A 16,369-nucleotide genomic window follows, 5' to 3' on the forward strand; every position below is an offset into this window, starting at 1 on the left:
CTTAATTTGATTTTCACAGCAATTTTTTTCTGTATTTAACTTATGACTAAAACATTTAATTGTAAGGTGTCTAAAATCCATGATAATACCAAATGATAAAATATTGTTTAGGTAATAGGAATAGTTGTTTTAATGTGAGAACTTGATTAATTTCTTTCCTTGATCTTCTAATACCTGAAAGCAGAATAGTTAATGAGTTTTTGTGAAGACCATAGAACCATTTTTCATCACATCTTTTTAAGAATAAAAACTGTCAATGTGGCTAATAACTGTTAATGTTAATCTGACCATGTGGGTAAAGTAGATTTTATTTTGTTTATCCTTTTCCCTCACCTGTTTCCATACTATACTTTTTGGAAGGAAGACTCTACTCATCCCGCTCTTGAGGGAGGGATTTGCTCCAGTTTTGAGAGATCAGAAGGAATACCTATGTACCTATGTTAACTGGAATTTTCTGAATGGGAGATTTGTCTATTCTTCCCCAGTTATTTATGTACTATCTCATTTATTCATATCAGTATGGGTTCATGATATTGTTTTATATTTTATAATTGAATACAACCTTTTTTATACCAACATTCAAATTGTTCCAACGTTGGCCATTGTGAACCCTTTCACTTGTTTCTTTTGCATCCTTTGACATATTCCACAATTGCTATTCTAAAAATATTGTTTTACTTATATTTCCTGCCAAAGTCATGGGACCATCCATTCCTCCAAGGAGCACAGGCTCCTTGTATTGGGGAATAAGTTGAGAAACCAGAATCTTAGTGCTAGAGTCGCTCATTGCTATTGGGATATCATTACTTCTGGGCCTTCTTTGGTAAAAGACCTAGAAAATATATGTGAACATACTAAATCATAAACACACATGTAGTATAAATATATATTTCTTTCTATGTTAATCTAGATTCATATGAAATTAAACATGAGCTCAGCTAACTCAATTCTTATTTGCTACTACAAGCACCCTTCTAGCTTCCTGCCATTGTTTGTCTGTAACTTCTTATCCTATCAGGGAGAACCAAGGTCCCCCCAGCTGCCACACATCTATATAACTGTTGAATTTCAGGATCTGTGTATAATCTTTTTAGAATTGTCTTTCAAGAATCATGTGGGAAACTACAATACTTATGATTAGTTCCATTTTGCCTTTATTTTTGCATATACCGTTCACTTAGAAGGTTAACGATCAAAACTTCTTCCTTTTAATCCCTTCTGCATGTTCTTTCATGCATTTGTGAAATGGTTGGATCTTTTGCCATAGTCTGAAATCTTTGTTTGTGTCCTTGGCCTCCAAGTGGATTTAAATATTGTGTGTACATTAAGGTTCCCTTTTTGAGCTATATATTTCTATGCATTTTCACAAATGCATATTCTCATATATTAACCATTACTATATCATACAGAGTAATTCCACTTCCCTACTATAGGGCCCATGTTTCATTTATTCAAACCTCCATCACTCCCAAATCCCTTGACACTGCTGATTTATTTACCATCTGTATAGCACATCCTTTTCCAGAATGTCATATAGACAGAGTTATATAATCTACATATTTTTCACTCTAGTTATAAAGCTGAACAATACACATTTAAGATTCATACATGTGTTTATATTACCTGAAGGTTTATTTCTTACTGTGGAACCTTTATGAATACTACTATTTCCTTGTCCATTCATTTGCTGGAAAATGTCCTGAAGAAGCCAAGTGTTTGAATATAACTGTAAACAAAACATTTGATCCTAACTATACCTGAAATCACTTAAATTCTTCAACCGCTAATTAACTGTTTCCTCTTTATGCTTACTAGTAATTTAATGTTTTTGTATTTTCTGTTTCAATTGAAAAATTAGTTGGTATATTGACTTTAATCAATTCAAAGAGCTTTTTTAAAATAGACAAATTGCATTTTATTGAGTATATTTTTTTCAAAGTACAAATCCAAAGTTCCAAATCCATGAAAACACCTTTAGGAATAAGGCAAAGGCATGATAAAATATGCTGTGAATTTCAAACATTACTTTTGATCTTATCCATTTTGCCTAGAGGAATTTTGTTGCTTCAAGAAAGTATTACCATCCAAACTCCAGGTACTTTTCTTATTTAACAAGTTGTATATACAAATATCTTTCAATCACCTGTTTTCAGGACAAAAGTCACTGAATCCAAACCTCTTAAATGTTAAGGTTAAAGTACAGAATTTGATTATACATTGATTTTGTTGAAGAACTACATTGATGTTTGTACTGCTCACTTTAGGGTAAAGATATGTCAAGGAAACAGTTGATGGTACAGAAAATATGCAAGAAAACTAGCTCACTGAGGTACTGATAAGGAAATCTAAATACTGAGATAAAATGTACAAATAAAACAATGCTGAAAAGAGTTACCAAGATATGTTTTGACACATAATAGCTAACATTTAATCAACTTTTTATGCCAGATACCATGGAATCTATATTGCACTCAATAAATTACCCCAACAACTCAAGAGAGAAGTATCATTATTATTTATATAGGTGTTATTTTAATCAAAGATAAGAAAAATAAGAATTATATAGTATTATATGCATTTTCTGAGGCTGTATAGATAAGAGACAGTAGAATTATATTAAAAATTAGGTATATATGGCTTCAGATTTCATGATTTTTTTGGCAACATCCACCCTTGTAATCCTCATGATAATGTAGTATCTCCAGTACCATAATAATGTACACCTGGTTCCCACTGACAATGGTTAATGTATCTTAGATTCTTCCAATAAGATTGAGAATACAGAAGTATATATAAAACGATGATGGTTGTGGGAGACTAGAAATAAACTAGGCTCGGCTATTCTTAGACAACTTTTGTGGTTTATAGCTTTTAAAATTATTTTTACCACTCCTCTTCCAGCGGCAACATATGCCCACAGACATAATTTCCACTAGGATACTTTTTTCTTTTTTTGATTCTGTGTCAGTAGTTTTCTTATGGGAGAGAGGGTGAACTGCACACTGTATATTCAAAACTAGAGTGAGAAACAAATTACTGTATCATCTTGAAAGAATGCTATATGAGGTTTGGATCAGAGAATTATTTTCCACAGGAGTAAATCTTGAATCGGTTCTTCATGGCTTTTGAATAACTTAGATAGTAAACTGGAAGAATATTCGATTTCAGAGTGATTACATGTCATGGAGATTTAACTGCGTATTTAACTTTTACTTTTCACCAGGAGAAAATATAGAGGCAGAAAAGAAGACCCAAGTGTTTGCCTTCATTTACATGAGGTCCATAATACACTTCTGATATATGATAAATATAATAAAATTCAAGATACAGTTTTTCTCAAAAAATGGTTGGGATTTGATTATAATTGCACAACATTAGTTTTAAGCAGTTAATAAATTCTATCATAAAGTATTTAAGCTAAGTCATGAAACTATTGGCACATGTTCTAGGAGAGGATTATGTAGAGAGGAAATAAGATTGCATTACATTAGACATAGCACCAGTTTCCCAGAAGACAGTAATATTTAAAATCCAAGAATGGCTGAGTAGCCTAACAGTTAATACACCAAAATCTGCAATCCCATTAGATGGGATTCTCTCCCGGTTGCTCCTCTTCCAGTCTAGCTCTCTGCTGTGGCCCAGGAAGGCAGTGGGGGATGATGACCCAAGTGCTTGGGCCCTGCACCCGCATGGGAGACCAGGGGGAAGCACCTGGCTCCTGGCTTCGGATCGGTGCAGCGCGCTGGTTCTAGCGGCCATTTGGGGGGTGAACCAATGGAAAAGGAAGACCTTTCTCTCTGTCTCTCTCTCTCTCTCACTAACTCTACCTGTTTAAAAAAAAAAAAAAAGAGTAAAGAATCATTAATTTTGAAATTTAATTATATAGTCAGATGTAACAATTCAAAGCAACAGGAAAGGGCAAAATCAGATCATTAAAATGTGTAATGTTTCTTTAAAATATTTTATGTTATGTTATTTTTTACTTTAATATATTAGCTAAAATGAAACAGAGAAAACATGATATTTGTCTATTGGGGACTGAATCATTTCACTAAGTATAATAGTTTTACTATCAACAATTGTAAGTGCTGCAGTGTAGCAGGTCAAGCAGTGCCATCCTCCCTTGTGGGCACCGGTTCAAGTCCCAGCTGCACCATTTATGATTCCAACTCCCTGCTAATATGCCTGGGAAGACAGTGGAGGATGGCTCAAGTACATGTTCCCTTGTACCCATTTGGGAAACCAGACCAGGGGGCTGGGAAGCTCCTTTCTCCTGGCTTCAGCCTGGCCCAGCCCTGGTTGTTGCAGATATTTGTCTCTCCTTCTCTCTCTCTTTCAAATAAATGAATAAATGTTTAAAAAAAAAAGAGGGAAAAGGTAAAAATGATCATAACTACACATCCCTGAAGTTTAAACCTGTGGAATAATATGCTGAAAATTACAAATTAATTCACCTTGGGTTTACCTTTAGATTTTAAAGTGATCTTGCAGTAATTCAATTAAAATTATTTAGTCAGGACTTTATCTAATTTATGTGGAGCTACTAAATAAATAATTGGTGAGAGTGAAAGTTTTGTCTTATGTTTCTTTGGTGGGATTAATTGACATTAGAATCAGAGAAAAGCAATGGATACTTTAATGAAAGTCATACAGTTCTCAATTCTATAGATTTTCAAAGAGAAACAGTAATGTTGCTAAAATGATCTGTGTAAAAATTAGCTCTCCATTAATATTTTTCAATGTAGATATAAAAATACTTTGGAACTGATACTTTAAAATTCATTTAGGAACATAAACCATTTTAATTAGTATTCATAGGTTGTATACATAATAAGCTGATTTTATTACTTAAATTACTTTATTTAATCTTGCGAATAAACCAGTGAGTAGGTACTATCATCACCCATCTCATAGATAAGAAACTGAAGTTTAGAAGTTTATTTTACTTATACTGTCACAGCCAGTAAGAAACAGAGCTAGCTGGCATTTGAATTCAGACACATCTAGCTTTGAAGTGCATGCTTTTCAACACAGCACAACTGTTGGCAATAATTAATGTGCTGTATTGTGAGTTAAAAATAGTAGCGATTATGGAATTTTGTGACTGTAAAAATGAATGTTTTAGCAATAAGCCCTCAAAGAGATATCATTATCTGTGGCTTTGCTTGAGGAGTTGAGGGGAACACTATAGGAAGCCATAGAATGCAGTTGGTTGATTATGTTAGCTGCTAATTTTAAAGGACTAAGAATTACTGAAATGTCATTATTTGTTGAGAAGGGAATATTTCTAGGAATCTTATGCCACTAATTTTTAAGTTTTTTGGTTAATGTATTAAATATAGAATTATAAGCCAAAGTTTAAGGTAAACAAAGACAAAATAAAGCTAATAAGAAAGTTCTGTATCTGTGTCGGTCCCCCTCTTTGTGGAGGAACGACACAGGACCCTGCGCTGTTCTTTTGTCTGCTCGGCCCTTCCTGGGTTTGCTGCTGGTTCTTCCCGGGTTGGCTACCGACCCTTCCACCTCCGTGGAAGGGCGGTTCCCCCTGCCACATTCCCCACTTCCGCGGGGGAGCGGCACACAGCTGTCCGGCTCTCTCGGGGGCTGCTCAGATGTTCCTCAGGTGTTCCTGGTGCATGTTGTCTCTCTCCTCCTTTATAGTCCTCTTCCACCAATCCCAACTCTGCTACCCACACGCCGAGTACGCTGCTCTCCTCCAATCAGGAGCAAGATCAGCTCCTGCAGCTCAGTCAATCAAATTGGCAAGAGGCAGCTGTGTAGAAGCTGTTTACTCCCTTCTCAGCGCCATATTGTGGGAGAGCAGATGCATAGAATAAGTCTTAATTCAAGTAACTTAGTCTAGTCCGAGTTGCTCCCCACATATCTGCATTTGCCCAAAAATAATGGCATCAGTGCTTTCAACAACAATGAAATTAAGGCTATGTATTTATATACTGCTGAAAGCAAATAGAATGTTATCCTCAGCATTTAAATACAATAAAAGTAAAGATAGAAAGTAAGAATTTGAGGTCTAAATCAATAGACTATTTAGAATAACTTTTATTAATTGTTAAAATAATAACTTAGAAATGCTTCATAATATCAATATAAAAACATTGTTTTTAAACTTATTTCATCTGAGTACTGCAAAATAATACTTGTTACTATTTTGTAGAGATATTTAAAATGGAAATGTTTTTAAATTTGAGGGAGAGGATGGATGAAAAATGAGGAAATGAGTTAGTTTTGAGATTATGTATAATATATTCAGGGAAGGATCTTATGAATAATTTTATTACTCAAAAAAAGATTTATAAAGGGCTGGGAATAGACTACTGCAGATTCATCAATAGTACATTATCAGTAGAGGATACTTTTCAACATGGCATAGAAGATTAGGAAAGGACACACAGAAAGTTAAAGAAGATATTCAGAAGAATCACAGTCAAATAGATTTATACAATGACTTCCATAGAAGTGATGACTTTGAAGTGTCTTTAGAAAGACAAAGCTAGCCAAGTCAACTGTTTTTCATATATACTTAAAGTAACAGAACCAAAATCTCAATAATGCCAAAGACAGAAACATCTACATTGTACACAAGGAAAAAAAATGTAAATATCAACATTCCATGCCAGTCTCCTCAACTAGACTCACTAATTAACCAGAAATGGAGTTACAGAGGCAGTTTAAGGTAAATAAGGGGCATCTTACATATTCATTTTCTAGAGTATAGGAAACCAACATATTTTCAGAAAAGCAGAAAACTAACTGGACTAGAATATTACCTCATTTTGATTTTGTTTTGCATTCCCATTATATTTTGTAATATTGAACATTTTTTCATGCATTTGTTGATCATCTGTATTTCCTTTGCTAAGAAACTTCTGTTCAAATCCTTTTGGGTGACCTGGCTCAAGATGATATACAAAATCACTTATAAAGAACTGGAACAGAGGAGCTGGTCGGTTTCAGAAACAAAGAAAATGTAAGGAAATGGAAAATCTGGTTGTTAAGTATGGTTGGTTTAAGCTATGTCTGTGTGTTGACATGTTGCAGTGCACCCCTTAAAATGTTTAAGCATTCCATGCTAATCCAAAATTTAAAAACAAATTTATAAAAAGGAAACTAAATTAGTTTCTGTTTTTTTAAGATTTATTTATTTGAAAGTCAGAGTTACACAGAGAGAGATGAGGCAGAGAGAGAGAGAGAGAGAGAGAGAGAGGGAAAGAGGGAGGGAGGGTCTTCTACCCATGGTTCACTCCCCAGTTGGCCACAATGGCCAGAGCTGTGTTGATATGAAACCAGGAGTCAGGAGTTTCTTCTTGGTCTCCCACATGGGTGCAGGTGCTCAAGGACTTGGGCCATATTCTACTGCTTTCCCAGGCCATAGGAAAGATCTATATCCGAAGTGGAGTAGCTGGGACTTGAACCAGCAGCCATGTAGGATGCCAGCACTACAGGTGATGGCTTTACCTGCTATGCCACAACGCCAGCCCCAAAACTAAATTAGTTTCTTGGAGCTCATTGATGTAACGGATAGTATAATTTTCTTCCACTTGTGGTGTATCCAGGATTTGCTTGAAAACACACTTAAGCTATATCCACTTTTGATTCTCTGTTCTCATCCATCCAATAGCATGGTTCATCTGGAAGGCAGATGTGTAAATGGCAATGGTTTAAGGCTCTCAGTAGCAGAGGGTGAGCAGGGTTATGTTTAGGGCGGGGTCAATGGTGGTTTTATCTCTAAATAACTTTATTAAAATAATTTAAAATCATTACAGCATTAAAGTGTATTAGGTAAGAATTTAGGTTTACAGTCAAGAAATAGAAGCTTCACTAAAAATACTTTATTGTGTGGAGAACACTTTTGAGTTCTACCCTATTGATATATTTTCAAGTGTATAAATACATTGTTCTTGACTATAGGTACAGTGTTGTATAGAAGGTCTCTTGCAGAACTGAAACATTATGATCTTTAATTAGTAATTCCCCATTTCTCCCTTTCCCACCCCTGGAAACTACAGTTCCATTTTTTGATTCTATGAAATTGACTATTTTAGATATTCATCTTTCAGTCACTGTTCATATGGAATCACAAGAGTGACAGTATTTATCATTTGTCATATATTACAAAATTTCCTTCTTTTCTGTGGTTGAATAATATTCAATTGTTTGCATATATAAATGCTCTTTATTAATTCACTTATCAAAAGATGTTTTAAACTACTGTGGCTCTTATGAATCATGCTGCAATGAACATAGGAGTGTCATCTCATTGAGATCCTGGTTTCAATTTTATTGAATAAATAAATGCAGAGAAGTGAGACTGTTGGAACCATCTTTTCTAGAATTAAAATGAATAGTCTGAGCATCTTCCACCCTTTCTTGGAGCCTTCTATCAGCCCCTGTGTAGTGCAGAACTCCAGGCAGCCAGCCCCTCCACAGTGACATTGCTATGCAAAACGTTTTCTGGAGCTTTGCAAAGGAATCTGTTAGAATGAAAAATATTACCAATAGAAAAACTTCTCAGTCAGTTCAGAACTTCTAGCCCTACATCTATTCCCCCTGGAACTGTATCTAAATTCCAGTCATGGAGAAGTACTTATCTGATTTTTTGTGTCATCGACCTATGCTTACATCTCTGAAAAAGCGTCTGGTTGTTCCTTGCTCAATGATTTTTCTGAGTCCCCAGAAGGTGGGGAATTACGTGGGGAAACCTGTGTAAGGCCTTCCTCTGTAGGCACAGGTAGAAGAGAGCTCATAATTGATTGATAAGTTTTTCTCATGTTAGAACTCTCAAGGTTTTATCCATAAAATTTTAATGGTACATCATACATCCCATTTTGTTTTTAAATATTATTTATAAAAAGAGAAAAAAATTCATTTATTTCAAATATTCAGTTTTAAGAGCATTATGATACTTCCCTCCCTCCCTCCTCCCTTCCCACCCTCTTTCATTTTATTTTTCTTTTATTTTTTGCAGACATACTTTCAATTTTCTTTATAATTGCAAGTTTATCCTTCCACTTAATAAAGAATTCAATAAGCTGTAAGTAGAAAAAGCACTGTTCCTCAATATAATAGATGAGTTCTATAAACAAAAAATTGAATCTCAAGATAGCACTTACACACTACATTACATTTTTGTACTCTGTGTATTAGTTACCACACAACAGGGAAAATACATTATATTTGTCTTTTTAGGGGTTGACTTGTTTCACTAAGTATAATGGTCTCAGGTTGCACCCATTTTGTTGCAAAAGGCAGGATTTAATTATTTTTTTGGCTGTGTAGTATTCCATCATGTGTATATACCATAGTTTGTGTATCCAGTCATCAGTCAATGGACATCTGGGTTGATTCCAAATCTTAGCTAGAGCTACTACAAACATGGGGGTAGAGATAATTAATATGATGATTTCATTTTCTTTTAATAAATTCCCATGAGTGTGATTGCTGAGTCATATGGTAAATCTATTTTCAGATATCTGAGGAGCCTCCATATTGTGTTCCATAATGGTTGTAGAACTCTACAGTCCCAATAACAATGTATTATGGTAGTATTTCCTCACATCCTCACCCCCATTTGTTATATTTTGATTTTTGGATGATAGCCATTCTAATTGGGGTGAGAGGAAACCTCACTGTGGTTTTTATTTGCATTTCCCTGGTGGCTAGTGATACTGAGCATCTTTTAATGTGTCTGTTGGCCATTTGTATTTCATGCTTTGAAACATGCTGTTAATATCCTGAGGCCATTTGTTTCTTGAGCTACTTACATATCCTGGATATTAACCCTTTATCAGAAGCATAGTTTGCAAATATTTTCTCCCATTCCGATGGTTGCATTTTTACTTTTTTGGATATTCCTTTGCTGTGCGGAAGACTCTTTGCTTGATAGAATCTCCTTATTTATTTTTGCCTTTACTGCCTGTGCTTCTGGGGTCTTATCCAAGAACTCTTTGCCTATGCCAATGTTTTACAGTGTTTCCCCTATGTTTTCCTCCAGTAATTTGGTTGTGTCAGGTTGTAGCTTTAGATCCTTGATTTATTTTGATTTTATTCTTGTACAAGGTATAATGTAGCAGTCTTGTTTTATTCTTCTGCATGCGTAAATCCAATTTTTCCAGTGTAGTTTGTCGAACAGACCATCTTTTTTCCTGGGGTTGATTTTTAACTCATTTGTCAAAGATTAGTGGGTTGTAGATGCATGAATTAATTTCTGGGGTCTCTAGTCTGTTCCATTGGTTAACATGTGTATTCTTCTGCCAGCACCAAGCAGTTTTGGTTACAAATTCCATGTAATATGAGTTGAAATCAGGTATTGTGATACCTGGATTTACTTTAATTGTTTATGATTGCTTTGGCTGTTCTGAGTCTCTTGTGATTCCATATGGACTTTAGGGTCATTTTTTCCCCAATATGAGAAAAATGTCATTGGTGTTTTGATTGGAATCACACGGAATCTGTAAATTGCTTTCAGAAGTATGGACCTTTGGTGAAATTAATTATTCTAATCTATAAAAATGGAAGATTTTTTCAGTTTTTGGTGTCTTCTATTTCTTTCCTTATTGTTTTGTTATTTTCATTGTACCAGTCTTGCATATCCATGGTTAAAATTATCCAAGGCGATTTTTGTAGCTATTGTAAATAGGACTCATCTTACAAGTTCATTCTCAGCCATGTAATTTTTTGTGTATCCAAGACTATTAATTTTTGTGTGTTGATTTTATATCCTGTGAATTTGCCAATCTTTCTTATGAGTTCCAATAATCTTAGTGGAGTCTTTTGGTTCCACTATGTATAGGATCATATCATCTGCAAATGGATAATTTGACTTTCTACTTTCCCAACCGTACCTTTTTGATTTACTTTTCTTGTCTAAAACCTTTTCCAAAAACTTTCAGAACTATATTGAATAGTAATGATTAAATTCAATGAATTCAATCTGATGCCAGCTGTGGGTTTGTCATATGTTGCCTTGATTATGTTGAGGTATGTTCCTTCTATACCTAAAATCCTTGAGGTTTTTTTATCTTGAAATGCTCTTATATGTTATCAGATGCTTTCTCTGCATCTATTGAGATAATCATACCTCTTTTATTCTTCAGTTTGTTAATTTGATGTATCACATTTACAGATTTGCATGTGTTGAATTATCCCTGCATGCCAGGTGTAGACCCCACTTACTCCAGGTGAAAGATATTTCTGATGTGTTGTTGAATTGATTAGCTAGTATTTTTTAAAGATTTATTTATTATTTGAAAGGCAAAGCCACAGAGAGACAGAGGCAGTGAGAGAGAGAGGTCTTCCATCTGCTAGTTCACTCCCCAGATGCCCGCAATGGCTGGAACTGTGCTAATCTGAAGCCAGCAGCTTCCTCCTGGTTTCCCACACAGGTGCAGCGGGCCCAAGGACTTGGGCCATCCTCCACTGCTTTCCCAGGCCATAGCAGAGAGCCGGATCGGAAGAGGAGCAGCCGGTACTAGAACCAGTGCCCATAGGGGATACCGGCGCATCAGACTAGGACTTTAACCCACTGCACCACAACGCTGGTGCTGATTAGTTAGTATTAAGTTGAGGATTTTTTCATCTATGCTCATCAGGGATATTGGTCTCTAGTTCTCTTTTTGTATTTTTTTGTTTGTTTGTTTAGGAATTAAGAAGATGCAGGCTTCATAGAAGGATTTTGGGAGGATTCTCTCCCTTTCAATTGTTTTGAATACCTTGAGAAGAATTTAGATTAGTTCTTTAAAAATTGGTAGAGGGCCAGCACTGGGGTGCAGCGGGATAAAGCCCCAGCCTGCAGCCATATGACGTATCCCATATGAACACCAGCTGCTCTACTTCTGATTCAGCTCCCTGAGAAAGCAGTGGATAATGACCTGTGTCCTTGGCCCCCTGCACTCACGAGGGTGCCATAAGAAGCTCCTGGCACCTGAATTCAGTGTGGCTTAACCCAATAATTTTGGCCATTTGGGGAGTAAACCAGCAGATGGATGTTTCTCTACTTCTCCCTCTATAACCCGCCTTTCAAATAAAAAAAACAAAATTTTTTTTTGTCATTCTTAGTTTCAGAACTTGATGTTTATCTTTTCTTTTTTATTTTTTGCAATTTTTTTAACTTTTATTTAATGAATATAAATTTCCAAAGTACAGCTTATGGATTACAATGGCACCCCCCATAACGTCCCTCCCACCCGCAACCCTCCCCTTTCCCACTCCCTCTCCCCTTCCATTCACATCAAGATTCATTTTCGATTCCCTTTGTATACAGAAGATCACTTTAGCATACATTAAGTAAAGATTTCAACAGTTTGCTCCCACACAGAAAGATAAAGTGAAAAATACTGTTTGAGTACTAGTTATAGCATTAAATCTCAATGTACAGCACACTAAGGGCAAAGATCCTACATGAGGAGTAAGTGCACAGTGACTCCTGTTGTTGACTTAACAAATTGACACTCTTGTTTATGGCCTCAGTAATCACCCTAGGCTCTTGTCATGAGCTGCCAAGGCAATGGAAGCCCCCTGAGTTCACTGATTCTGATCATATTTAGACAAGGCCATGGTCAAATTGGAAGTTCTCTCCTCCCTTCAGAGAAAGGTACCGCCTTCTTTGATGACCTGTTCTTTCCACTGGGATCTCACTCATAGAGATCTTTCATTTAGTTTTTTTTTTTTTTCCCCCAGAGTGTCTTGGCTTTCCATGCCTGAAATACTCTCCGGATCTGCATGCCTTAAGGGCTAATTCTGAGGCCAGAGTTCTGCTTAGGACATCTGCCATTCTATGGGTCTGCCGTGTATCTCACTTCCCATGTTGGATCGTTCTCTCCCTTTTTTATTCTATCAGCTAGTATTTGCAGACACTATTCTTGTTTATGTGATCCCTTTGTCTCTTAGTCCTATCATTATGATCAATTGTGAACAGAAATTGATCACTGGGACTAGTGAGATGGCATTGGTACATGCCACCTTGATGGGATTGAATTGGAATCCCCTGGTATGTTTCTAACTGTACCGTTTGAGGTAAGTCAGCTTGAGCATGTCCCGAATTGCACATCTCTTCCCTCTCTTATTCCCACTCTTATATTTAACAGTGATCACTTTTCAGTTAAGTTTCAGCACTTAAGAAGAATTGTGTATTGATTACAGTATTCAACCAAAAGTATTAAGTAGAACAAACAAAGAAAATACTAAGAGGGATAACGTATTATGCTGCTCATCAACAGTCAGGGTGAGGGCTGATCAAGTCACCGTTTCTCATAGTGTTCATTTCACTTTAACAGGTTTCCTTTTTGGTGCTCAGTTAGTTGTCACCTATCAGGGAGAACAAGTGGTATTTGTCCCTTTGGGATTGGTTTGTTTCACTCAGCATAATGTTTTCAAATTCCTAACAGGGATCACTTTTCAGTTAAAATTTAAACACCTAAGAATAATTGTGTGTTAATTACAGAGTTCAACCAATGGTACTAGAACAAAAAAAAATACTAAAATGGATAAAGTATTACATTGTACATCAACCATCAGGACAAGAGCTGATCAAGTCACTGTTTCTCATAGTGTCCATTTCAGTTCAACAAGTTTCCCCTTTGGTAGAATTCAGCAGTGAAGCCATCCAGTCCTTGGCTTTTCTTTCTTAGGAGAGTCTTTTATTACTGATTCAATCTCCATCTTGGTTATTGACTTATTTATCTTTTCTATGTCTTCATGACTGAATTTTATTAGATTGTAGTAATTCCTGATGATTCTTTTTATTTCTGTGGTACCTACTGTAACATCTTATTTTTTTTTTAACCTCTGATTTTATTTGGCTCTTCTCCCCTTCCCTTTCTTATTTTTGGGCCAATAGTGTGTCAATGTTGCTTATTTTTTCAAAAAAACACAGCTCTTCATTTCATTGAACTTTTGTATCTTCTTTGATTTCAATTGTGTTTATTTTTCTCTAATTTTTATCATTTCTTTCTTCTTACTGATTTTATAATAAATATAAATTTTTATTTAATAAATATAACTTTTATTTAATAAATATAAATTTCCAAAGTACAGCTTTTGGATTATAGTGGCTTTCCCCCCATAAACTCCCTCCCACCTGCAACCATCCCATCTCCCTCTACCTCTCCCATCCCATTCACATCAAGATTCATTTTTCAATTATCTTTATATACAGAAGATCAATTTAGTATATATTTAGTAAAGATGTCAACAGTTTACACCCACACAGAAGCACAAAATGTAAAGTACTGTTTGAGTACTAGTTATAACTTTAATTCACATAGTACAACACTTAAGGATGGAGAACCTACATGAGGAGTACAGTGACTCTTGTTGTTGATTTAACAATTGACACTCCTGTTTATGGCATCAGTAATCATCCTAGGCTCTTGTCATGAGTTGCCAAGGGAATGGAAGCCTTTTGAGTTCACCAACTCTGATCTTATTTAGACAAGATCATAGTCAAAGTGGAAGTTTCTCCTCCTTTCAGAGGAAGGTACCTCCTTCTTTGATGGCCTGTTCTTTCCACTGGGATCTCACTCACAGATGTCTTTCGTTTAGGTCTTTTCTTTCTTTCTTTCTTTTTTTTTTTTTTTTTTTGCCAGAATGTCTTGGCTTTCCATGCCTGAAATACTCTCATGGGCCCTTCAGCCAAATCCGAATGCCTTAAGGGCTGATTCTGAGGCCAGAGTGCTGTTTAGGACATCTGCCATTCTATGAGTCTGCTGTGTATCCTGCTTCCCATGTTGGATCATTCCCTGCTTTTTAATTGTATCAGGTAGTATTAGCAGACACTAGTCTTGTTTAAGTGATCCCTTTGTCTCTTAATCCTACCATTATGATCAATTATGAACTGAAAGTGATCACTTGGACTAGTGAGATGGCATTGGTATATGCCATCTTGATACAATCCCTTGATGGGATTGAATTGGAATCCCCTGGCACGTTTCTAACTCTACCATTTGGGGCTAGTATGATTGGATGCTCTTCCAATTTCTTGATATAGGTACTAATTGCTTTCCTCTTCTGACTGTTTTTGCTGTTTCTCATGATTTCATATGTTTTATTGACATTTTCCTTTGTTTCTAGGAATTTTGATTTCTCTTCTTGATTTTTTCTATGATCCACTGTTCATTCAGGAGCATATTGCTTAGTTTTCATGTCCTTGCAAATTTTTTAAAGTTTCTAAAGTTAATAAATTTCTAACTTCGTTCCATTGTGGTCAGAAAATATATGGTATGATTTAATTTCTTTGCATTTTTGAGATTTTAAAGACTTACATGGTAATTACTAAAGAAAGTCTTATGCACTGATGAAATGGATGTGTATTCTGCAGTTGGAGGACAAAATGTTCTGTACGTATCAGTAAGATTCATTTGGTTCATAGTGTGGCTCAGCTCTTTTGTTTGTTGATTTTTTTTCTATAGTTGAGCTGTTTATTGATGAAAGTGGGGTGTTAAAGTCTCCCACTATTTTTGTATTGAAGTCATTGCTTCCCTTTAACTCATTTACACTTGTTTTAAATAGTCAGACACCTCAGCATTGGGTATATATACATTTATTATAGTCTCAAATTCCTATTGAATTGATCCATTGTTCACTACATAAAGCCCTTCTTTGCCTATTTTACAGTTTTTGTGTTATAGTCTATTTTGTCTGATATTAAAATGGCCACTCCTGCTCATTTTTGTGAGCATATCTTTTTCCATCTTTTCACTTTCAGTCTGTGTGTATCGTTGTTGATGAGGTATGTTGCTTGTAGGAAGAAAATAAAATAGATGGATCTTGTTTTTTAATGCATTCATTCTGTATATATATATATATATATTTTTTTTTTGACAGTCAGAGTGGACAGTGAGACAGAGAGACAGAGAGAAAAGTCTTCCTTTGCCGTTGGTTCACCTTCCAATGGCCGCTGCGGTCCGGTGTGCTGCAGCCGGCGCACCACGCTGATCTGATGGCAGGAGCCAGGAGCCAGGTGCTTTTCCTGGTCTCCCATGGGGTGCAGGGCCCAAGCACTTGGGCCATCCTCCACTGCACTCCCTGGCCACAGCAGAGAGCTGGCCTGGAAGAGGGGCAACTGGGACAGAATCCAGCGCCCCGACCGGGACTAGAACCCAGGGTGCTGGCGCTGCAGGCAGAGGATTAGCCTAGTGAGCCGTGGCGCTGGCCCATTCTGTATATTTTAATTGGAGAATTTAGACCATTTACATTCAAGGTTATTATTGATATGTAATGGTTTGGTCCTGCCATATTCCCACAAATATCCCTATTGTTTTTTGTGATTTCCTTTGTACTTTTACTAGGAAATTTTCTGCCTTCACCTTCTTTCTTGGTGCTATCTTTTTGTGTTTCTGTGTGTCACACATTT

Source organism: Oryctolagus cuniculus, chromosome 2 (genome assembly GCF_964237555.1).
Source record: "Oryctolagus cuniculus chromosome 2, mOryCun1.1, whole genome shotgun sequence".
Classification (NCBI taxonomy): domain Eukaryota; kingdom Metazoa; phylum Chordata; class Mammalia; order Lagomorpha; family Leporidae; genus Oryctolagus; species Oryctolagus cuniculus.